Source organism: Euprymna scolopes, chromosome 33 (genome assembly GCF_053919585.1).
Source record: "Euprymna scolopes isolate OS-2025 chromosome 33, ASM5391958v1, whole genome shotgun sequence".
NCBI lineage: Eukaryota > Metazoa > Mollusca > Cephalopoda > Sepiida > Sepiolidae > Euprymna > Euprymna scolopes.
The window spans coordinates 67,695,923-67,722,168 of record NC_136514.1 but is presented as its reverse complement, the minus strand read 5'-3'; positions in this window follow the sequence as shown (position 1 = coordinate 67,722,168).

Sequence of the window (26,246 nt, the reverse complement as noted above, 5' to 3'; positions counted from 1 at the left end):
ATGATTGTGGAAATTTGTAACATATCCAAAAATTATGGGATTCAACAACATACGTCCACATATATATTTAAAGATTACCCGGAATCCTCTTGGATTGAATGAGATACATGCACATATATGCAAGCAGAATACACGGGCGCCTGGGACCAATGAGATAGATGCAAATATATATTAGCAGAATACCTGGCGTTGCCTTGGATTGAATTAGATTGATTGAAATATATACTAACAGAATACCTTGCGTCGACTAGGATTTCATTGAATTGATTGAGATATATACTAGCAGAACATCTGGCGTTGCCCGGGATCGAATGAAATAGGTTAGAATATATATTAGCAAAATACCTGGCGTTGCTTGGGACTGGATGAGATAGCTGGAAATATATATTAGCAGAAGACCCTGCATCGCCCCGTATTGAATGAAATGGGTGGAAATATATAGGATTTAATAATGCAGGTGCAGATAAATACTAACAGAATACCTGGCATCGCCTGGGATTAAATGATATAGGTACAAATACAGAATAGACGAATACTTGGCGTCGCCCGGGATTGTAATAGATAGCTGCACTTATACAAAAGCAGAATATCCGGCATTACTCAAACTTGCATCAAATACGTGAGATAATTTATTTGCAATACCCCCGGCGTCGCCCGGGATTGAAGGAGATTGATGGAAATATATATTAGCAAAATTCCTGGCGTTGCCTGGGATTGAATGAGATAGGGGAAAATATATATTAGCAGAATAATCAGCGTCGCCCTGAATTAAATAAGGGTGGTGAAATATAAAGTTTGTACTGGAAATGGCTTAAACAATTTTCTATCTCAAAATTACTTCATTTGTGAAGTCGATTCCAGATATGGTTTAAACAGTTAATGATCTCACAAATACTTAATACATATGTATTGTTGGTTTTCTATGAAAGTTTCCTAGGCCAGTTTCTCTAGGGGGTGATCTATATTTGTTAAAATGTTTTATATATTCATATGGGAATGATGTGATGGTTGTGGTAGTGGGTAGAAAGAAGCATGATTATGTCAATTTTAAACGTGCTCTTGAGTTTTCTTTTGAGGGTTGGAGAAAATAATGTCCGTTTTGAGGTAAAAAAAAGTTTGTGAAATTGTTTAATATATCTATTTAACTGACCCGTCTTCGTGTAGGTAAAATTATTTTAACTATGTGTTGTATATTCACCGTCCTTGCAAAGGTAAAATTATTTCATATACATGCTGCAAATTGTCTACCCTAGGTAAGATACAATTATTTCATACGTCTAATATTCGTCCTAGCTTGGTAAAATATTCTTTTGCTCGAAATAGCAAATGATACATAGACATTAAAAATTTCTCACTCCTAAGAATTACAAATATATTCAAAATCAAATTCAATTTTCTCATTGTTTATACGGTCCCCCGAGTTACTTTCTAAAAATTGTTTCAGTTTTCTTAAAATTATGGTAGCCTTGGTGGTAAGAGAAATTATTTAACATGTTGTACAATACCTGCCGATAGTTGTGAAATTGTTTCATGTATGTATTTTAATTACCCGTCCGAGGGTAGGTAAAATTATTTTAAATATGTGTTGTATATTACTAATCCCCGCAAAGGAAACATTATTTCATATATATGGCATAAATTACTTATCATAGATAAGGTACAATTATTTGATACGTGTAATACCCGTCCTAGGGTAGGTAAAATATTCATTTGCTCGAAAAAGCTAATGATACGTAGACGTTAAAATTCCTCTATCCGAAGAATAACAAATATGTTCAAAATCAACTTCAATTTACTCGTTGTTTATACGGTCCCAGGCAACGCCGGGTAGCCCCGGTAGTCTATATATATAAAAGGCAAAATGTGTGTGACCATTTCGTGTATGTCTTCAAAACGCTCTTCTCGCACACGGTTCCGATGTGGTTACGATTTCTTACAACTGTTTATATGGGCCCTAAATAATAATATGTACGATTTGGGAAAGTGCGTCGCATCTAGATTTATTTACATCGACTTTTACAAAATTATTGCTATTTTGGCTTCTCACATGTTGATGAGGCTTTTTCGTATAAAAAGCGAAACTAATTCAAAGTTAACAACGAACAACGTTCTCGGCATTGCGCCGGGAAATGTCCAGAAGCAATCAGCTTTGATCAATTTTGTACATCAGACAATTGTTATTCAATCTGGACAATTGGGAGCTGGTTCTCCTCCCCCCAACAGATGTTGGGGGAAAAAAACAAAAACAGTCAAACTTGGGTAAACACCTGCGTGACTTCTATTTGACCTTCTTAATTAGGTCAAATGGAAGCAGCAGTTTTTTATTGCGCACGCCTGTTTTTATAGTTCAATAAATAAATTCAAATGTATGTCGCGGTGGCCTAATGGGTAACGTCGCCTGGGGTGTTTTTTTCACACATTAATTTCCAACTCAAGGGTACGGGTTCGATTCTCATACTTACCTACCAAAACATTTTTTTATTTAACAACCCCCCCCCCCCGGAGTTTTGATTTACCTCAAGACACCCGGGCATCGCCGGGTACCCCTCGCTAGTATATATATAAGGCAAAATGTGTGTTTGTATGTCCGCTAAAAACTTTCGACTGACATAAAAAAAAATCACAAATTTGGTATCAAATTATAGCCCGACCCTCCAGACGACAAATATCGAAATTTTGGACCAACTGGTCCAGTCTAAGTGGATCAACTCACCGTTTTTCTGAAGGAGGCGGCCCCCAAAAAAGTGACATTTTAAAGTTAAACATTACGTAATTTTATACTTTTAAATCGATTCTATTGTTGAAAAAATGCTGAGTCATGTCACGTGATCAGCACGCTTTAATGGCGACGTTTGTATGGTTTCAATAAGAGACTCTTTATAGTTAGTATCTTACAAATTAAAAGATTTACTGTAAGTATTGTACAAATGAAAATAATAACTTGCCCGTTTTGAAGACGTTACCAAAGTTATTAGCCGGTTAAAAATAGTAAAATTCGACACTTAAACGAAAAATAACAAGCAAAAATGTCAATAACAGAAAAAAAATTTAACGCTTAAAAATATTAAGCGATTCGCTGTGTTTACAAAAACAAAGCCAAATGCCATTTTCAGAACACTGTTTCTCTTTAGAGGTAGGAAGGCGAAGATGGAACAGCTGGAATTCTAAGAACAGATACTACACTTTGATCTTATTTATATATTTTATTTCTGGCAAAAGTACAAAAACATGCAACATTTACTAAAAACAAAATTAGGCACAAGGCCCTATAAGAAATTGGGAAGGGGAGGGTACAGGGTCTTTGTGACTAGAAATTGAACCATGATGACTTGGAGTCTTACTCTTGACTGGCAACATTTACCAAAATACCTCATTCACTCTAAGGAGCCTAATCTAACTAGTGAATCCCAAGCGTTAAAATTAAGGAAAAAACATATATACAATTTGTAAAAACTTATCTGTGTGTCTGTGTATGCATTTTTTATTTTTATTTTTAACAAATATAGTGTGTGTATGTGCATTTGTGAGATGACAAAAAAGTCCGATTTCATTGGTAAAATAAAATTTGGAATTAATAGTAAGTAAACTCGTGGAATGGGGAAAGCTAATGAAAAAAGTTCAATTCAACATAAAATAAAAATCCTACTGGGTTGTTAGTATTGACCCCCCTGTACTATTCTAGCGGCTAGATCCCCCACTGTTTTCCGGGGAACCGAAAACAAGTAGGGAAATCCCTAAGGGGGGGGAGCTTTACTAGGAGTGCGAGAAAATAAAGCAGTGGGTGGATGGGTCGGTCGGTGACCTCTGAGTAGTGAGGGAGGATCGGGATTTATTCAAAACAAATATGTGACAAAGGGGAGCGGGTAGACTCAGAGGTTCTCTAGCACCAAAAATAATAACAGGAGTGGGATCTCGTTTGTACCACCAGTCAAGAGTCTCTTTACTGAACTATGCTAAGACCTAGGTGGGATGGGTTCCGAAGGACCCAGCACCGCCCGTGCCATGCTTAAGGAGGGAACACATATTGAAACTTGGCTCCTCGACGGATGCAAAAACTAGTGCTGTGCACCCACCTTTTGTCAAATTCCACTCTAGGCAACCTCTTCCAATCGCATCTGATCTTTACTTTAAGCAAATGTTTAAAGTAAACGATCAGATCCCGATCCGGAACAGATGTCCCTTCGCGGACCAACTTGAGGCGCGTGATCCAAATGACCATTCGCGCTACTGCTAGGATCGCCAGGAAAACCATTCTTTCCTCCCTGGGGAACGGCGGCTCCATGTTGTACACAAAATAACCTTCGTCGAGATCGAGTGGACACTCGGTATCGATGCGAGCTGTTACCCCCTCGATGTACTTTAATAAGAGCTGTATCCGGCTGCAACTAAAAAACGCGTGCCCGATTGATTCGGGTTCGCGTTCGTCACAGCACGGACAGAAGCGCCTGGTATGTTCTTTATACCGGAAAAGTTCGTCGAAGAGGGGCAGCGCATTTCGGACCAGTCGCCAAGTAAGGGAGAATTCCGAGTTGTTCAGAATCTCCCGTCCCGGCGCCCAACACCACTGAGAACGGACAACCTCCATCGACCATCCCATCCGACCACAAAGTGGATCCTTCGCGGTCCCCTCCACTAACTCCCGATAAAGTTTCTTCCTCGGCTGATCGAGGACACTGGTCCCCGGCAATGCTCTAAAAGCAGTCCAGCATTCGGAGAAGAACTTGGACTCCCCCTTCGGTCTACGACGACCTTCTACCGAAGGGTTGGGTTTGAGATTGGGAAAAGAGTTCTCAACCACAGGGACCCAAGGAGCGTCTCCTTCAAGCGAACGACCCAGGAAAGCCAATCTCTCGGCGTTTCTATGACACAAGAGACTGGGCTGACCCAGGCCTCCCTCGCTCGGACGTTGGACACAGACCTCTCTGCAGACATAATGCTTACCCTCGTTCCACAATAGTGAATCGAGGCGCCCTTGTAAGCAGGTTAGTCGTTCTGCAGGGAGAGGAAGTACAGACAAATGGTAAAGGATGAGCGGAAAGACGTATGTAGCACACGCCTCCGCCCGACCCTTCAAGGACAATTTCCTTCCAATCCAAGTCTTTACTTACGATTTGACCTTAGACTGTACTTCCGACCAATTCTTTTCCAGCTAAAGTCCCGGTCCAAACCAGACACCGAGAATACGGACCGGTCCATCAGTCCAGCTGAAAATACCTGGAAGCGAGTTTACCCCGGTCCAGGCCCCCAACCGCAGACCAACAGACTTGCTACGGTTGAAGATGGCCCCTGTGACTTCTTCGTATCGAGCGAGCGCCTCGACCACCGCTTGAACGTCCGTGTGGCAAGACACGAACACGGTGACGTCATCGGCGAATGCGGAAACCCTGGCTCGTGTGCCTCCAGGGAGAGCTATTCCGCGCAGGACTGGTGTAGCCACCTCGTCCCTTAACTTGCGAAGGAGGGGTTCCAATGCACCGACCGAGAGACAGCGAATGACTCCGATAGCTTACTGTTGATCTGCACCGCTACCGTCGGCCTGTCATACAGAACAAAGGTCCACTTGCTACCGGCGGCCTGTCATACAGAACAAAGGTCCACTTGCTACCGGCGGCCTCTAGCACAGATCCTAGGAACCGATGGTCGACCCTATCGAATGCCTTGGACTGATCTAAACTGATCAGCGCGGCTTCGGTGTCGTCTTCTGTCCCCTCTATGATCGAGCGTATCAAATGCAAATTATCTTGAATCGATCTCCCCTTCATAGTCTGGTCTGGTTCGATCAAATCAGTGATGACAACCTGCAAGCGATTCGCAAGAATCTTTGCCAAAATCTTTAACTCTGTGTTTAGCAGAGTCAAGGGCCTAAAATCATCAAAGTTTTCCCCCCCCCCACCATGCCGTTGACCTTTCCTCAGCAATGTGATCACACCCTTGGTCACCTGTCCAGGGATGGAACCCTGAGCAAACCAATGGTTGAACATATCCTTCAGAATAGGGACCAACATGGGCGACAGCCTCAAGTAAAACTCGTAGGGTAAACCATCAAGCCTCGGGGATTTGTTATAGCCGACCTGCTTCAATGCAGTAATGACCTCATGTTCAGTAATAAGACCATCACAACTAGCCGCCCGAGCCGCCGTGAGGCGGGGCGAGTCAACCAAATAGCTGCCAAACTCATCGACCCTGAGTCTGGGTAGTTGGGTGAAGCGCACCGATAGATGCTCCCGAAACCCCTCGCAGATCTCCCGAGTCGATACTAAAGCGTGTCCTTCCAGGTTATGTACTTTACAAATGTACCTGTCCGAACCGCGCCTTAAAGCAGCCTTATGCTCAACAGCGTCAACATTCACAGCCTCGTTGGAAACTTTCTTTAACCTAGCCCTAACTACTTGACCTTCATACCGCTCGCTAGCCAAGCGGTTGAGATCTTGTTTAGCTAGTGCTAACTCTAGGGGATCCCCCCCTTCCACCACCCGGGTCAGCTTATCCTCTAAGCACTTCTTTGCCTTCACCTTATCTAACGCGAGGCATTGGCTGTACTGGACAGAGAAGCGTCTAATTTTGGCCTTAAGACTAACCCACCACTTACTCCCTGTAACCGCCCCCACTAAAGCCCGCTGAATTAACTTGGTAACCTTCAACTGGTAGTCCTCCAGCTCCAACAAGGTGCTGTTGAACTTCCAGTATCTGGCCAGTTTAGGCCTAGCACTTAAGTTCAAACAGGCCATAACAAGTTTATGGTCTGAGTGTCCTAACAAGTGGAACGTGGGGCAAGATAGGAAGTCTACATCGCCTCTTCTAATTAACATCCTATCCAAGTAAGTACTCGGATGGGAAGGCACTACAGAATGCCACGTCCACATCTCCCGCCCCGGATGATCCAGACGAAATCTGTCGACGAGATCGCACAAAGCCATCAGGTCAGACAGAGTGCTGTCACACCGCACCGACCCGCTAGCGCCCCCGACCTTATCTACATTGGGATCAAGGATTGCATTCCAATCACCCATTAAAACTAGCCGTTCTGGATCCACGAAGAAGCCCTCCAACCGTCGAAAAAAGGTTGCCCTCTCTACAGCAGCATTGGGAGCATAAACAGCAACAATCCGAAAAACACTACAATTAGGGGTAGGCTATAGAAACAAAATTTTTCAAATAAATGCCAAAAGTGGCTTATTACCTTCATTTATATGTAAATAGATGGGAACAAGTGATTTTGTTCAAAACGGGTCAAAATTGGAGGGTCGTTGGCCCCAAACGTGATTTGACCGCGTCAACGCGTGAAAATGGCCAAAATTTCGCCCCCGAACACACTTAATCATTTATTGAAAGCCACAGGGTGCATTTTTTGACTATAAATGCATTTGTATCATTAAATCTAACATTCCCATTGGCTATCCCACAAGTATAGGGCTTTTTAGGGTATCTCAGAGTCCAAAATGGGTCAAAATTACCCTAAAATTAGCCAAAAATGGTCGGAAATCACGGATTTTCCAAAATGCACCTCCCAAGCCACACGGTGCAATTTTTGACCATAAATGGCTCTATATCATTAAATCTAACATTCTCACTGGCTATCCCACCTATATAGGGCTTTTCAAGGTATCTTAAGGGTCCAAAATGGGTCAAATTTACCCAAAAATTAGCCAAAAATGAACGAAAATCACGGATAATCCCCAAAATGCAGGTATTATATCTCATCGGGCTCCTATAAGCACTCCTGTATGGCTTTTTACAGTTGGAAGACTGAAATAACCACCCTGTTATCTTATCCATTTGTATTTAGGGTATTTAGAGATCTTTGGGGGATGTAAAAAGGGTCAAAACAATCCAAAAATGACAAAATTACGCTTTACGGTACATAACATATGAATCATTAGTTCATTCATCAATGATACTTTTTAGAAACATCGTAACTTTACTACATCAACTTCTCAGAAAGTAATTAATTGTAAATTGAACATTGAATGTCAATAAAATGCTGTCCAAGAAGAGTCTGAATTCATATTTTCTCATAGTTACCCCAAAATGTATGAAAATGGCCCTCGATTCGCTATTTCTCGATTTGTAACCAATATATTGAATAATTTGATAAAAGGTAATTAGCAAATGAATTATTTTGTTATTTCAAGACACAGCTTCACTTCACATTACTTTAAAATCATTCAACAGTAAAATATCAATATAATGCATTAAAGAGCTCGTCAATCACATCATTATTCTCTAGCACAAATACTGGTTTTCGTCTTGTCAAGTTCCATGCACCAATGACATTGCACGACAAAAATGAATTTTCAATGTCTTCTGCTCTTCAATTCGGGAAGGATACTGCCATGTTTTCTTTCTATTGTCGTTGGGAAGTGGTTCCAAATATTCTACAATGTATTCATCAATCCCAGTTTTCTCCCGTGTCATACCAACAAACCACTCTCGGCCTTTCTGCATATCCCAGATGGCAATGCATGGTTCGTTCGACTCAACGTCGTCCTCCTGATCAGTATTGACGAGCACAGCAGATGTAGAATCTCCAGATTGATGTAGTTGATCGTACATACTATCAGCATCTGGAAAAGACATTTCTTCTTCAGCAGGTGTCTCATGGCTGCCTGACAAAAGAATTCCAAGATTTATCTTCATCTGTGCAACAGACATAGACTTCACCAAGTACAAATGAGGAAATTCTCTGCAGTCTTTAGGATTCAATTCTTTTCTAAGGAGGATTTCATTCATGTTTTCTTCTTATCTTTTTCTTCTGTAATAGATTTCAATCCCATATCAAGCTCTTTAACAGAAGTGAATGGACCACCATGACTTTTGCATGTTTTCAGAATCTCGTTAGCTCGATCCACCTTTCTTAGTGCTTTGGTCTTCTTTTCTGCGAGCTTTTGTCTAGTTATTTCTTCTTGGCTCTCGAACCACTGCTTCTCCTGATCGTCCAAAAGCTTGGCAATTGCTCTTGTTTCTTTATCAATCGATACCACCTTAGCCTGATAAAGAGTCATGTCATCTCTCATGCTACTTGCTGTGAAGTTTCTGTTTGAACAAGATGCAGCACGAATTGCAATTTTATCCGTGTGAGATAAGTCTGTTTTACAGATCAAGTTATGAGATGGCAGATTGGACAGAAGCTCTGTATCAACTTTAGTAAGATCAGTACAACGTGGCTTCTCTCCTTCAACAGAAAACCCAAATTCACGCCCTAGTTGTCTCTGGATATCAATAGCACCCTGTTGACAGAAACTTTCCATGATGTGGATTCCAAGCTTGGACGTTGGTTTTATCAGATTGAAGGAATAGTCAACTTGATACTTCCTCAAAGTTTCCAGATTATTATCTTTTAAATTGTTATAGAGATCAGGGAGAATGTTCAGCATTACATTTGGGGTTTCACACTCGCACATGTTGAGAAATGGCAATGTCACTTTAAACCCAAACCATGCGACACATTTCAATGCCACTTCTACGTAAGGAATTTCGAGGTAGAGCTGACAGGCTTGAACCAGCTGGTTATTTGCTCCAGTTTCAGAAAGAGTCTCTCTGATATCTTCGATGTGATGGATCAATGCAGCAGCACTGTATGCAAGGAGACCAAATCTTCGTTCTTTATAGAGAGCCAATTTCTTTGGTTTCTCTTTCTTCCTCAGCAAATCATCAAATTCTTCATAAAGAGATGTCTTATGACCATCATTCGACACCAGCTTTCCCATGGCCTGAATCACTGCTGGAACCAATCCTTTCGACAAAAATGAGCATATAGAAGGCATCATTTTGAAAACTTTTTCTGAAATACAAAGTTTGGTTTCAATTTTCTTCAAAATTGACAAATTTCCACTGTCAAATACCTCACAGCTGTGATTAACACAGAGTAGATGGAGAGGTATATGAGTTAATGACAAAGTTGCGGCTACAAGATTCTCAATTCCAAGATTTTTGCTGACCGAATCTGTCAACAATACCGTTATTTTCTCCCAGAGAACCTTCTTTTCTGACGATGAAGCAATAGCAAGTCTGGTCAATGAGACAACCAACAAATTAACAATGTTTTGTCCTCTGTTGCCATTTTCAGTGACCGTAGACGATACTTAGTTCCATTTGGGGAACGGAGAACAATTGATGGCCATTCTCCATTTAACCTATTGCGCGAGGTTGTGTCGTAGTGGAGAGTGACTACATCTGATGGCACCAATTCGATCAAGGCCAGTGCTGTGTTGCGCTCCTGTTGAATTGCGAGGAGATGCTTTGTCGTCATTAAGACTCTTTCAGAGGGAAGAACATCCTGGTACTCAATGTACTCTTCCTTTGATCGTACCCGTTTGATTGGTGGTTCATCTTCATCTCTGCGCTCACCATCATTGTTCTCCTGTGAGTTAGGTGGAGATAGAAGATAACATGCCCCAAAGAATTGCTCACTTGTAACCTGAAAAGCAATTCTGGCTTGGTGAGGCGAAATGTTGGCTGCAGCACAGGAATTTGCTAGAGCTATTTTGATTGACTCCTGGAAATTCTGTGCACCAGTTCGCAGATTGTAAGTGACATGTGTTTGGGTGGCGATCTCGGTACATGGGACAGTGCTACAGATTGTACCCGATCTGTTTAATGAGTAGTTCAAATTGTTTGAGGTATCATGCTCTGGCATTGGTCACTTATATCCTCCACTTCAAATTGATCATCGTCCAAATCCAAACGATTGTGCAGTTCTTGCTCTGCCAGAAACCGTTCATGTTCCATATCGACGTGGAAAGTGTCAATGAGCCATTTGCGAGAGAGAGACTTTTGATCGACAAAGAATCTTTGTTCATGTACATCAAATTCATCAGGATTCACATCTTTTGAAAGTATATTGAGAAGGACATGGTGCTCTCGTTTCCATTTAATCATATTCACACGTCTGGAACCCTTTGATTTGTAGACATCTTTGTCGTAAATTTTTAGCGATCGATCAAGTTTATGTTTTATCCCAGGTATTGTAACATAACGAACATCACTTCCAAAGACTTTCTGCCACAATTGTAGTAATTGCAAGGAGAACTGGTGAATATGATTTTTCTGTGTCGTGGTACCATATTTGGCAGCATGATGTTGCACAGCTTGAACACATTCAGCCTCAGTTGGAAGAGAATCAAGCAGAAGATAAGTCCAATCATCGTAATTATAATCCTCGTCAATCTGCCCTGCTATACCAGCCAAGTTCATTGCATTTTACTAACTGAAAAAGAAAGCAAAGTTCAATCAAATTCACAATTAATGCAATGCAATGTTATCGTGTCTATTTAAAGATGCCATTGCATTGTTACAGAAAGAAAACATTTCCTTATTTGGTAATTTTCCATCTATAACTCAAATTAAGCCCCTTTTTGACAACCTATGTTGATTCTTAGGGACTTTTTGACTCTCTTTGGCTAAATCGGCCATATTTAGCCCCTTTTAAAGGTCCTTATACCCCTCATTAACAGTGCAAAAGTTAGGAGAGTGCCTGCTTCAAGCATTTCCCAACAGTTTCTGCCATGTAGAGGTATCTTTGGGCCCATGGGAAGTGCATTTTGGAAAATCCGTGATTTCCGACCATTTTTGACTAATTTTGGGGTAATTTTGACCCATTTTGGACTCTGAGATACCCTAAAAAGCCCTATACTTGTGGGATAGCTAATGGGAATGTTAGATTTAATGATACAAATGCATTTATAGTCAAAAAATGCACCCTGTGGCTTTCAATAAGTGTGTTCGGGGGCGAAATTTTGGCCAGTTTCACGCGTTGACGCAGTCAAATCACGTTTGGGGCCATCGACCCTCCAATTTTGACCCGTTTTGAACAAAATCACTTGTTCCCATCTATTTACATATAAATGAAGGTAATAAGCCACTTTTGGCATTTATTTGAAAAATTTTGTTTCTATAGCCTACCCCTACTACAATTAACAGCAACATCAACAACAAGCGCCCGCCCGTCCTCGTCTGCGTGAACAACATTCACCAACGCTGACAGGATGTGACTCACTAGCAAGGAGATTCCACGACTATAAGTATTGCCATATGCTGAGTAAACATCGTAATCGTTTACCAGCACCTGACAATCCTCGTCACAAATAAAGTGGGTCTCCTGGATAGCGCCGATATCTACCGTAAGGGACACCAGGTCTCTCACAACGTGCGAGGCCTTGCTTTGACACCTAATGCCCCTCACATTAAAAGTGGCCAAGTTCAAAGAGATGTTCACTTACCTTAAGCAGCGTCACAGACGGGTCTGAAATCCTTGGCAGACAGGATGTGGTAGGCCTGACCAAGGCTTCCGGTGAGTAATTCTTCTTCAGGTTGACCATCCTTGACCACGCCTCCCACATCCAGGGGAAAGATAAGTTTTAGCGCTCTGTATAGTGATGGGTGGACATAGATGGGGGTTCTACCTTCGCATTTGACCGCTATCTTTTGCAGCGAAGGGTGGTCCATTTCGATAATTTTTTGGCCTTTTATGGCCTCCTTGGCTGCCTCCAACATTGACCATAGGGCTTCTGTCCGTGCGTCCTTATTTTTTTGCACAAAGGTGGTCAACATTGGAGCGTCTGGGAATTGAGTGGGATCGGTGACATTGTTACAACCAATGTACACCAAATCCCTCAGTTTGTTGTGCTGAGTCTTCTGTTTGCCCTTCAACTCATGGGCTGCTGGCAGAAGATTCGTTTCACATATTTTCCTTCTGGGAAGGAAGGGGAGTTTCTTGGTTCGCTCCGTGCAAACCGGTGCTTTCTCCTTCTCGGATGGTGTAGGAGGCGGAGGAGGAGCAGGGGTTGAGTTAGGTGTTGGAGAGGGTTGCGAGTCTCTGAGGGATGAGGATTGGGTGGGGGTTGATTGCTTTGGCTGTGAGGGGGTTGGTGGATTGGGGAATTCAGCCTCGGCATTGTTTGCAGTGTCTTTCTCAGGGGGTGTGGGGTTCACCCTTGTCTTCCTGCTCTTCTTCCTCCTTGACCTTTTCGACTCTGCTTCTGTAGATGTCTTGGCTGCAGGGTTGGTCTCTTCCTCGGATACCACCTCCTCCTCCTCTGACTCTTGTAACTTCCTTCTGGTCAAGGAGAGAGGAGTCTCCATGTCCATGGGAGCTGGCTTGTCTACATGGTCTCTGGTCACCATCTGTTTGGGCTTGCTTTTTCCATTTCTTCTGGTGACCGTCGACCATTCGCCCTCTGTTGTGGAAGCTGGTGCTGAAGTCGAGGGTGTGGCTGCGACCGTGGCCGAGGGTTGGGAGTTCCCTGTGGCCTTGGTGGTTGCTTTTGTTGGTGTTTTCTTGGGACAGTCTCGGGCCATGTGTCCCTGCTTCTGACAGTGCCAGCAATGTGGTCTCCTGCCTTCCACTATTATTGACAGGGTCCATTTCCCGAATTTCAGCATTACTGGAACCCTGTCAAATTCGGCCCTTTCCAGGACCATTGTCAATTTATAGTCCCCGGTCATGACATTGCGCTGACCGCGGACTAGGGAAACAGTTTCAACGTCCCCGTACTGGCTCATAATAGCCCCTAGCTGTTTGGCCTCCAAATGGCACGGGACATTGAGTATGGAGACGTTCGTCCGCCTTTTGTTGAGGTATTCTGGTTGCAGCTTGATGTTACGCCAGCCCAAGTTGGTCCTGGATAGACGGATTGCCTCTTCTTTGGAGGGCAGCAGGATGTCCCACATGGCGTAGCTCCTCCGACATATATAGCTGGCCGGGATGTTCAAGGCCATCAGCATCTCTACCATTATTTCTTTGTTGACACCGGCATGCCCCCTGGTCTTTAGATTGGAAGTGACCAGGGAGAGGACTCTATTCTGGAGCTCTTCCACTTGACCGGGCAGGGGTATGATGTTGATCCCCTCCGTGAATTCTTTATATGTGTTTTTGAATAGAGTCCTGTAGTCCTCCGGTGTCATTCTCTCTTCTTTTTTAGGGCCCCATGTCACTTCCTCGTTCGCCTGAGATTTTGATGGTCCCGGGCACTGAGTGTTTGGCATCGTCCCTTTGCCTTGCTGCTGCTGTTGCTGCTTTTTCTGCATTGGCTGAGCCTGCTGTTTGGTCGATGTGGTTGTTAAAGTCGGCCACTCCTCTGTCTTCTTATTAGTTAGGGAAGGCTTCCTCTTCTTGTTGGGCGTCTGCGGACTGGGTGACTTTGCTGCTGGCGCCTTATTCTTTGATTTGGAGTCAGGGGCTTTGCCGAGTGATGGTAGCTCAGCCCCACATACTCCTTCTGGGCTGTCCTCTGTGGGGGCGTTAGGATTATCTGGAACCCCTTCAGCCTGGAACAGCCTATTGAGGGACGCTATGGTGTTATCGATGAGCGCCTTCGTTCTCTGGTTGGCGTCATCTTCGTCCTCTTCTTCTTCTTTCCCCTGTGCCGAGGAGTTGTCTTCTTGGGGAGTTGGAGGACTTGGCGTCCCTCTTGGAGTCCCGGTGACACGTGTTTCCACTGGCTGTGGCTTCACTGTTGCTACCGTGGACACCTCTTCCTTAGCTACCCCTTTTGGGAGAGTTTTGCCCTTTAGGGGAGCCTCATCGTGGTAACCTGCAACGACCTGCGAGGATCGAGACATGATAGCCGCCGTCGGTTGTGGTTCGTTGGCCCCAAGTATCTTTCCCTCGCCTGCCGTCTCTTCAATGTTTTCTGGCGGGGAGTGCCCTTCTCGGGGAGCAGGATCCGGGGTCGCCGCGGGCTGCGGCCCTACCCCACCAATGGTTTCCAAGGTCGCCGCGGGCTGCGGCCCTACCTTGCCTTTCGTCACCTCAGCTTCTTCCTCGTTGGCCTGGGGCCCGGATTTAGCTCCCTTTTCCGGGGATTTTTCAGGGGGAGCGATGTTCCGCATTTAGGGTGCTTTACCCCGCTTGTGGAGGGGGCGTTGGTCGCTGACGCAGACCAGGCTTGGGAGGGAGGAAAAATAAAAATAGTGCAGGGGGACAAAGGGATGGAGGGGGTAGCCAGGGGCGAAGAGAGAAAGAGAGTTGACCTCTCCTCGCGGGGAAGTCGGGTTAGTCAGCTTGATCTCCCCTTTCGGAGAGAGAGCAGAGAAGTGAGACGCAGTGGTGGCTAGCGGGTCTGAGTGCCGCGTCGCAATTAAGGAAAGAGAGAGAAAGGCATCTCTGCTCAGAGAGAAGGCAAAAACGAAGGTATGAACCTCAAAACCCTTCCCTCAAACAATCCCAACAGGAAGCGACAAAGAGACCCGGTCTGCTCAATCCAACTGGAGAGCAGCGAAGGAAGACAAAGGCTAGCGGGTCAGAGTGCCGCTAGTTAATTAAGAGGGAGAAGTAGACATTCCTCCCAGAGAGAGGGAGAAAAGAAGAAACCTTAAAACTAAAAACCTTAATGCTAAAAACCTTAAAACTATGATCAAGGTCCTGACTCCCCAAAGGAGGGGGTCTGGTCCTTGCAGACGTAAGAAGCCTTGAACCTGGCTAAAGAGCCCGGTGGCCGATCCCTTCGCAGTCGATTAGCAAGAGCAGAAGTTTCGCACTGAGAACAGATACTACACTTTGATCTTAGCCAAAAGACCAAATAACCGTCTTATACAGCTTAATTTCCTACCGACCATTATCTTCTATTGAAAAAAGATGCATAATTCATATTTATCGAATACTAAATTGAGACAAGATGTCATATTCCAAAAATCACATCTGAACTAAAAACATTATTATTTAGAAGGTCATCCTTATTTTCGAGTGACGTTTGTTTCTCTAAAGATTGAAATGCAAAGCATGACCTCTTCCTTATTTTCGTAGTGGGAGGGGGCGAAAGATGAAACCGCTTTAATTCTAAGATCAGATATTACACCTTGATCTTAGCCAAAAGACCAAGTATAAAAAAGATGCGTATTATATATTTTTCGTATATTAAATTAAGACAAGATGTCATATTCCAAACAGCACAAATCGCTAAACTGTTAATTCCAAATTCTGAAATAAAAACATTATTATTCAGAAAGCCATTCTTAGTATTGGGAGGTTATGTTTTTAATATAATCTTCAGTTAAGGAGGAGCGGGTTTAAGGAATTCATATAAAAGTATTATGTACTGCTAGTTACCCGACGTAGGTGGAAATACATTGAATGTTTCCTAGCAGAATACCCAGCGATGCCTGGGATCGGATAAGATTGGTTGATATATGTACTAGCCTAATACTCGACATATGTACTAGCAGAATAACCGGCGTAGCCGGGGATTGGATAAAATTGGTATATATGTACTAGCAAAATACTCAGCGTTGCCCGGGATTGTATGACATAGCACTAGCATGGCATATATACTAGCTGATTACACGGCATGGCCTTGGATTGGATAAAATTCATGGAATTTTTCCTAGCAGAACACTCGACGTCGCCTGGAATTGGGAAAAATTGGTTGATATATGTACTAGCGAAATGCCCAGCATTGCCCGGGATGGATTATATAGGTGGATATCTGTACTAGCAAAATACCCGGCATAGCCCAGGATTGGATTAAGGTGTATATGCACTAGCAGAACAGCCGGCGTTGCCCGGGATTGTATGACATAGGTGGATGTGTACAAGCAGAATACCATGAGTCGCCCAGGATTGTATGACATAGGTGAAGTATAGGTCCGATTCAACAATTTTGAAGGTGCTTGTGCAGTATAGGTCTGATTTGAAAATTTTGAAAGTGCTTGTGCAGTATAGGTCCGCTTTGAAAAATTTTAAACAGCTTATGCATTATAGGTCCGATTTAAAATTTAGAAGGTGCTTGCACAGTATAGGTCCAAGTTGACAATTTTGAAGGTGCTTGTGCAGTATAGGTCCAATTTGAAAAATTTAGAAGGTGCTTGTACAATATAGGTCCGATTTTACAATTTTGACGGTGCTTGTGCAGTACAAGTACGATTTGAAAAAATTTTGAAGGTGCTTATGCAGTATATCTCCAATTTGAAAAATGTTAACGTGCTTGTGCAGTATAGGTCGGATTTGAAAAGTTTTAAGGTGCTTGTGCAGTATTGGCCCGATTAAAAAAAAATTTGGAAGTGCTTGGCAGTATAGGTCCAATTTGAAAAATTTTGAAGGTGCTTGTGTAGTATAGGTCCGATTTTACACTTTTGAATGTGCTTGTGAAGTATATGTCCGATTTGAAAAATTTAAGGTGCTTATGCAGTTTAGATCCGATTTGACAATTTTGAAGGTGTTTGTGCAGTATAGGTCCGATTTGACAATTTTGAAGGTGCTTGTGCAGTAAAGGTCCGATTTGAAAAATTTTGAAGGTGCTTGTGTAATATAGGTCGGATTTGAACAATTTTGAAGGTGCTTGTACAGTATAGGTCCGATTTTACAATTTTGAAGGTGTTTGTGAAATATATGTCCTATTTGACAAGTTTGAAAGTCATTGTGCAGTATAGGTCCGATTTGAAAATTTTGAAGGTGCTTGTGCAATATATGTCCGATTTGACAATTTTTAAGGTGCTTGTGCAGTATAGGTCCGATTTTAAAAATTTTGAAGCTACTTCTGTAGTATAGGTCCGATTTTACAATTTTGAAGGTCTTGTGCAGTATGGGTCTTACTTGACAATTTTGAAGGTGCTTCTGCACTACAGGTCCAATTTGACAATTTTGAAGATGGGTTAATACTTGAGAATACCAAGTGCTTCATGTAGATTAGCAAAGTTAAGCAACATTGTCTTGGTTATTATCAAATGGGTGACTACTTGGGAATACCAAATGCTTTGTGGAGATCATCAAAGTTAAGCAACATTGTCTTGGGCATTATCAGATGGGTGACTACTTGGTGATGCCAACTGCTTTATGTAGGTCAATAAAGTTAAGCAACATGAAATTTGGTCATAATCTCATGGGTAACTACTTGGGAATTCAACATGCTTCATGTAGATCAACAAAGTTAAGCAACATTGTCTTGGTTATTATCAGATGGGTGACTATTGGGAATACCAAATGCTTTATGTAGATCACCAAGTCTAGCAACATTGTCTTGGTCATATATATACTAGCAGAATATGCAGCGTCGCTTGGATTATATGAGGGTGGTAGAAAGTTTGTCCTGGAAATGACTTAAACAATTTTCAATCTCAAAATTACTTTATTTGTGAAGTCGATTCTGGATGGCTGAAACAGTTTACGGTCTCAAAATTAGATTAATTCATATATATTGTTGGTTTTCTATGAAAGATTATTAGGCCAATTTCTGTAGGGAATGATCCATATTTTTTAAATTTTTAATGTTATCGGAAATTATGTGATGGTTGTCGTGGTGGCTAGAAAGAAGAATGATTATGTTAATTTTAAACAAGCTCTTGAGTTCTCTTTTGGGGTTGTTTTGGAGAGAGTAATGTCTGTTTTGGGGTTACAAAGCAAAGTCCTACAATGTCATATAATATAGAATTTCTGTGGAATCATATTCCTGAAAATAAATAATGTCTCTTACTATTTTATGTTGTTGGTATGTGGGAGGGAATAACTACATTAATATTGAAATTCGTGGTAAAGTAAAAGTTACCAAATCACAATCCGTGTCAATGCATTTCTATACTTACTTGGAAAACCTGCTCAGTTATGTTCCAGAAATATCATTTCACTTAAAAATATGGCATCGTAGTCAGGAGGAATAGAACACAGTAATGTGGAATTTTGTAGTGAAGCAAGGGTTGCCTAATCACGAAACTTAACACATTTGTGTATTTGTTTGTAAAACCTACTAAGTAATCTTCAGCAAATGAAGTATTTTTCAAAAAAGATTTGGTGTCGTAAGTGCGGAATTAAACTGAAACACAGTAATGTGGAATTTGATAATGAAGCAAGGGTTGTCGAATCACTAACTCTGTCAATGTATTTATGCATTAATTTGAAAATCCTACTGAGACATTGTTAAAAAATGTTATAATTTTTCTTACAATTTTAGTGCCGATAGTGACGAAGAAAAAACCCAGTAATATTGAAATTTATGATGAAGCGATGGTTGCCTTATTCTTAACCAAGATGATGTATTTATGTACTAATTTGGAAAGTCTAATGATCTACTTTCTAAAAATTGTTTCAGTTTTCTTAAAATTATGGTAGCCTTGGTGGTAAGAGAAATTATTTAACATGTTGTACAATACCTGCCGATAGTATGTGAAATTGTTTCAGGTATGTTTTTTAATTACCCGTCCGAGGGTAGGTAAAATTATTTTAAATGCGTTGTATATAGCCCATCCCCACAAAGAAAACATTATTTCATATATATGGTATAAATTACTTATCCTAGATAAGGTACAATTATTTGATACGTGTAATACCCGTCCTAGGGTAGGTAAAATATTCATTTGCTCGAAAAAGCTAATGATACATAGACATTAAAAATTCCTCTATCCGAAGAATAACAAATATGTTAAAAATCAGCTTCAATTTTCTCATTGTTTATACGGTCCCGAGCAACGCCGGGTAGCCCCGCTAGTATATATGTATAAACATGTACATATATAAATATATATACATATATAACTATATATATATGGATACATATAAATATATATATATATATATACACAAATACATAAAAATATATATACGTATACATATAAATTAAATATACATATATAAATATATACACATATATACATATATAAATATAGACGTATATAAATACTTATATAAACATATACATGCATAAACATATATACATAGAAATATATATGCATTATTAGTACATAATTTTCGTATAAATATATATAATATATATATATATATATATATATATATACGTATACATATAATATATATATATATAAATATATGTATATATACATATATATTTACATACATACGAACTATAATAAGTATGTATATATATATATATATATGTATGTACTTATACATTTTATATCTCTGGTGCAACCAGATCAGGCTGTCGGAAAATGACTCGCTGACAAAAATGAACCTACATTAACACCTTTCTGTTTTTGTTTTTCTTTTTAGTTATTTGCTCAACTAAGCAATAGTCTGATTCCCTTCCCCCCTTTTTTCTACACCCCCACTTCTCTACTGGCTTCCTAACTTAAATGTCCTGGATATGACCTTAAACTATATCCGATGGTGAGGCCCCAGCTTGTGGGCTTTGAGAAATGTGGAGCCACCATTCAATTGCCATTGCTCCCAGGTCCACTCTAACCCGGACTGGTAGTACCTGTTAGGGACCCAACAATGGGTTAAATCCGACTTGAAAAAAAAACAAAACAAATATATTCTATTTAAAAATTGTTCTTCAAAATCACTGGATTCGGCATTAAATGACCTGAAAAGGGTTGATATGCCATAAAACAAAAAAAACTAAAACAACATTTTATATCTCATAGGATTAGTGAGTCTCTCGGAAACGGCTTTCTTTCTAGGGCAATTATTCTTGACATATCAAAGGCCTTCGATAAGGTATGGCATAAAGGCCTACTTCACAAGATTTCCAGCTACTGTATAACTGGAAATGTTTTCTCAATTATAAAATCGTTTTTCTCTAATAGGCTTATAAGTGTAGTGGTTGATGGGCAGAAATCAGAGGTCCACAGTAGTAATGCTGGAGTCCCTCAGGAGTCCATCCTGGGCCAAATTCTCTTCCTGCTCTACATGAATTGTCTCCCAAAACACGTACTTAAATCATTCGTTGACATCTATGCTAATGGCATGACCATTTATGGCAACACATCAAAGGCTGTAAATGACAAAGTTCTCTCTGATTCTCTCCTCTGATCTTGAGCGCCTGGTACAGTGAGGTAAGAGGTGGCTGGTTACTTATAATGCATCTAAAACCAAGCTTCTATCTTTATATCATGAACGCCCTGATCCCCATCTGGCATCAATTGAAATGGATGGCTCTCGTCTTGGGGAGGCTCCATGTTTTGACAAGCTTCTGGGATTGACCTTTACTCCTGATCTGAAATGTTGCCAAGGTCGCTGGAAAGATGGTAGGATCCTTCTACCGCTCCAGAAGATATCTCACTGCTGATGCTTTGTTGATGGTCATTGCAAACGACAATAAAATTGGAAAGTGCAATTACCTAAAGTGTAATGATGTATCCGGTGGAATCATAGGAATGCATGGAATGAAGTTATATTCATCTGTAAAAAAGTCCTGTTATGATTGTTGTTTCTATGATATTGTTTGTTAATTTTTTTTACTGCAAGCCATGTGTCTTTGCAAAGCTTTGATCGGTTTATATTTCACAACATGATAATTAGTATGCCAAATTTCAGTTGCAATACATGCGGTGGCATCCTTGGCAAATATAGCTGTTAGATAATTAACCACTTTATCTGCTTTCACAACAGTGTCGATGGATTTGTATTTGACTACCTCACTTGGAATTTTACATTGAATAATAGCGTGGACGTCTTTGTATTGACCTGCAAGAATAGCTCATTCACTCAGTCAAGTGGAATTCTTATAATTTGAATATCTGCAAAAACCTTTTAAACTAACTCTTCTTTTGATGTAATAAAATTACAGAAGTTAAAAGTCAAAGAATTTTGCCCTTATCTCTGATCAGCTGGCACTTTTCCAGACCCACAAGTGATGCAAAAATTTATGTGCAGATTGAACAGTCTGCAACTGGATATGCATATTTTGAGTTAAGTTTAATGTCTTCACATGGCACAAAAAAAGTAGAGTATTTGAGGCAAGCATTTATTTCATCTGCTCGCATTAATTGAAGAATAACAGGTAACATTTGTCTGAAATCTCTTGCAAGTAATATTACTGCATTCCCAAATGGTCTGACATTGCCACGCAAATCTTGCAAGGATCGACCAAGAGCCTCAAGTGATTTTTTGAGTACCATTGTGCATTCATCCTAAACAATAAGTTTGCATTTCTGCAATATTTTTCCCCATATTGGATGTTTTGGAGATGTCGAACATGAGATTTTTGAAAAATTGAATGTTTCAAAGTAGAATAAATAATTCTTCTACTTGGCAGCAAGGTCGCAGGTATTCCTCATGCAGCAAGGGCTAAGGCTATGTCATTTTGTTACCGAATGGCTGCCAAAATCAATTTAGTTTGAAAGGTTTTACCAGTTACTTCTGGTGCTGTTAAAGGTAGCATTAATTTCCAAATAACTTCTATTCTCACAGTCAGTAAATTAGGTGACTAAAATAGGATTTATCCATGTTTTGACAATGCCTTATTCACTGTAATTAATTTAGGAGACTAAAATAGGATGAGGTATTAGAGAAGGACAGATAGAGAGAAAAATGTATAGATAGAAAAGAGAAAGTGAGAGGAAAATAGAGAAAGAGAAGGAGATAGAGAGAGATAAAGGGATTGATAGATAGACAGAGAGAGGGGGAGAGTTAGAAACAGAGAGGGTGAGACAGAGGAAAGGAGAGAGAGAGAGATAGAGGGAGTTAGAAAAGGAAAGAGGCTCGAACAGAGATGGAAGGGGTTATATAGAGAGAAAGATAGACTGAGAGAGGGAAAGGGAGAGATGAATAGAGAGAGATATTAAGAGAGGAAGAGAGAGGGGGAGAGAAACAGAAGGTGAACTACACTTCACCGTTTGTTTCCTCGTTCAGTAAAGAAGAAATCTTTCGAGACTGAGGCAATTTTAATTTTTTGTTACTATCCAGAGTACTTTTTTGGGGGGGTGGGGGAGCTAGATTTTCCACACATTAGAAACCGACTGGGTTATCTGTACTTTCACCAAACAAATTAATAAAAGAAAATGATATTGTAAAATTTGAATTTAGTGTGAAAATACTATTTTAAAAAATAGCACAATAACATAAGTGCATAAGTGCCACTTTAGGTACTCCTCAGAAGACATTGGAATGGAGTTTGGGATTAGTAAATGTGCGCTGCTGATGATGAAAGGAATAAATGTTCACTCGATGGAATAGTGCTGCCAAATTGAGAAATCATGAAAAAAAATAGAAGATACAGGATATAAGTATTTGTGAGTGTTGGTGTAGGCATCATGAACAGAGAAATGAAAGAGAAAGTCAGGAAGGAGTATCTTAGAAGAGTGAAACTACAAAGTCGAAACTGTATGGAGGAAACTTAATGAAAGCAGTGAATGCATAGGCAGTCAGTTTTTTGAGATTTGCATGCCATGGATATTAAAACAAGAAAAGTTTTAGCAATGTTTGGTATATTTCACATTCAAAATAGGGTAGCAAAAGACGGTGGGTTAGGATTGAAAAGTGTAAAAGATTGTGTTGGAACCGAGGAGATGTCGTTGAAGAAGCATTTGGTTAGAAGTGAGAAGTGGATGCTTAAGGTTTTGGCCAATGAAGTGAAGGTATGTGAGACCAAGGCTGATTATGTGAAACGTATGGATAGAGAAAGGGCAGAGGAACTGGCTAGGAAGAAAATGCATGGAAGGTTCTTCCAGGATATAGCAGAAGTGGTTGATGAAAGATCATGGCAATGGCTTAGAGCTGGGTATCTGGCTAAGAGTACTGAAGCTTTTGTTTGTGCAGCACAAGAGCAGGCATTAGGAACACGATTGTTCAAAAAAGTGGTCCTATGAGAGGAAGTTGTTGCAGAATGCCGGATTTGTGGTAAAACCTCAGATTCAATTGCGCACTTTGCAGCAGGGTGTAGTGGACTGGAAAATGGTTTGAGGAGGTGCCTAATGAAGTGAGAACAAGTGAGGATGGCAAAGTAGAGGTATGGTGGGACAAAAGTGTTGCAACAACCAAGCAATTGAGACATAATCGTCCGGATTTGGTCGTCATTGTCAAGGTCGCAAAAAACTGGCAGATTGCAGATTTTTCAGTACCCTGGGACAGGAATGTGAGAGAGAAGGAGAATGAGAAGTGGAGCAATTATGCTCCATTGGCCTTGGAGATAAGGCGTATACATGGGGTTAAAACACAAATAATCCCGGTCGTAGTTGGTACACTAGGAGTAGTATCAAGACGTCTGGAAGGACAATTGAAAAAAGACCCACAAATCCCCGATGTTTTAGGCGGCCTTCAGACCTGCAATTATAGGTACCATCAACATCCTTAGGAAAACCTTGATCTCTGAAGCTCCTGGTTTGAAGCCGGTATTAAGGGAAATCCTTTAGAAATGAATCCCATCCCTTTCCAGAGAGACGTTAATAAACGAAATCAGAATATTATTATTATTATTATTATTATTATTATTATTATTATTATTATTATTATTCATTGGACGATTTAAAAAGTTACAAATTTTTTTTTATTACATTTTCACCCCAAACAAAGCACATTGCCACTTTGTTGTAGGGGGCTTCTATCGGGGACATAAGCATCAGGGGTACTGTGTAGGAAATTGGGCAGCAAGATGTCGGTTCACGTTGCACTTGAACTTCTGCATGTCAGTGCAGTCGGGGAAGCAAGGACCCAGAAGGAAATTCCAAAGTCTAGCTGTTCTGGGGAAGAAACTACTGGAGTAGAAGGCTCTCTTGCATCTAGGGATCTCTACTGTGAAGGGGTGGGATTTAGCTGCTTGTCGGGTTTGTCGGGGGTATTTATGTCGTGGGGGCACAAGTGCTTGCAGTTCATCAGAGCATTCTCCGTTAAAGTACTTGTAGAACAGGCAGAGGGATGCAACATTTCGTCGATGGGACAGAGGCTGAAGTTTAGATGACAGTTCAGAACCTATCAGATTGGCGACTCTTTTGAACCTTGTCTAGGAGCGAGAGACTAGTGGGAGATGCTCCAGCACAAATATGACAACAATACTCCATAGATGGGCGAATAGTGGCCTTATAGAGGTATAGGATACTTTTGAGCGTTAGTAGCTTCCTAGCACGGTAGAGAGAACCCACCTTATTCGCAGCGGCCCTGTCAATGTTCTCAATGTAATTGTTCCAACTCATGTTTCCTGTAAACGTTAGGCCAAGGAGTTTAAAAGATGTACTTTCACATAAAGAGTCATTGGCCATTGGCCATTTCTATTGGCGGTAGGGAATGGTTCTTGCAATTATTGAAGGAAACAAGTTTAGTCTTGGCAGCATTGAAGGTGACCATCCATTTTTGTCCCCATTCCACTACGAATTGGAGGTCTTCCTCTAGTGTTTCTGCCATTTCTTTAGCTATGTGTTCATTTGTTTTCCTGTCGTGTCTGTTATAGAGCGTGGTGTCGTCAGCATACATACCCATTTCACAGACAATTTTGTCAGGGAGGTTATTTATGAATATTAGGTATAGCAGAGGTCCAAGGATAGACCCCCTGAGGCACTCCCACATTTATATCATAATGTTTAGATGGACGACCGTCAAGGGCAACCTGGATTTTTCTCTTATCTAAGAAGGATCTAATTATGTTATGCATTCTTCCAGTGATGCCGTATGATCTGATTTTCCTGAGAAGACCCTCATGCCATACCCTGTCAAAAGCCTTAGATATATCTAGAGCTACCACTCAACCCTCCCCCGCTTTGTCCAGTGACTGATATATACGTTCTGAGATTACAGTTAGGATGTCTGCTGTGGAACGGGCTTGCCTAAATCCATATTGTTGGTCAGTCAGAAGTTTAGCATCTGTAAGGTGATGGACTAGAGCATGGTTAATTATGGTCTCAAATATTTTGGCAAAAAGTGGGAGGAGGCTAATGGGGCGATAATTTACTGGGTCAGTTCTTTTGCCAGAATTCTTGAAAACTGGCACTACAGAAGCAGTTTTCCAGCAGGCAGGAAAACAAGATTCATTAAGGCATTTGTTGTAAAGTTTGGAGAGAACTGGAGCTACTTTGGCGGCGCACTTTTTAATAGCACAGCCGGGATGAGATCAGGTCCACATGCTTTTGCAGTGTCAAGCTTTCTTATGATAGAATGCACCTGAGTAGGGGTGATTTTCAGATCATCTAGTGTGGCGTCTGTCTGCAAAGAAAAGTCAGGGAGGAGGTGGTTAGCAGGGTCCAATGTGGAGTTGGAGGTAAACCATCTGGCAAGCATGTTAGCTTTCTCAGTTGTTGAGCAAACAACCTCATGATTGTTGGATAGTAGGGGAATTGTTGATTGCCCATTATTTACTACACTGTTGTAGATTTTCCAGAAGTCTCGGGTTCCTAATTTCTGTGCTTCGATGCGTTTTTGGGTGGTTTCAGTAAATTCCCTCTTAGCTGTCGCTATTTCTTTCTTACAGTTATTTTTGGCTTTTATGTACTTCTGTCTGTTTGAACTGGACTTATGTTGGTTAAATCTGCGGTACACATGCTGCCTTTGCACTATGACAGCTGCACAATTTGAAGTGAACCATTGGGGAGAGTGGGATTTGCTATAGAATTTGCGTGTGGGAACATGTGCTTCAATTTCCGCTTTGAACCAT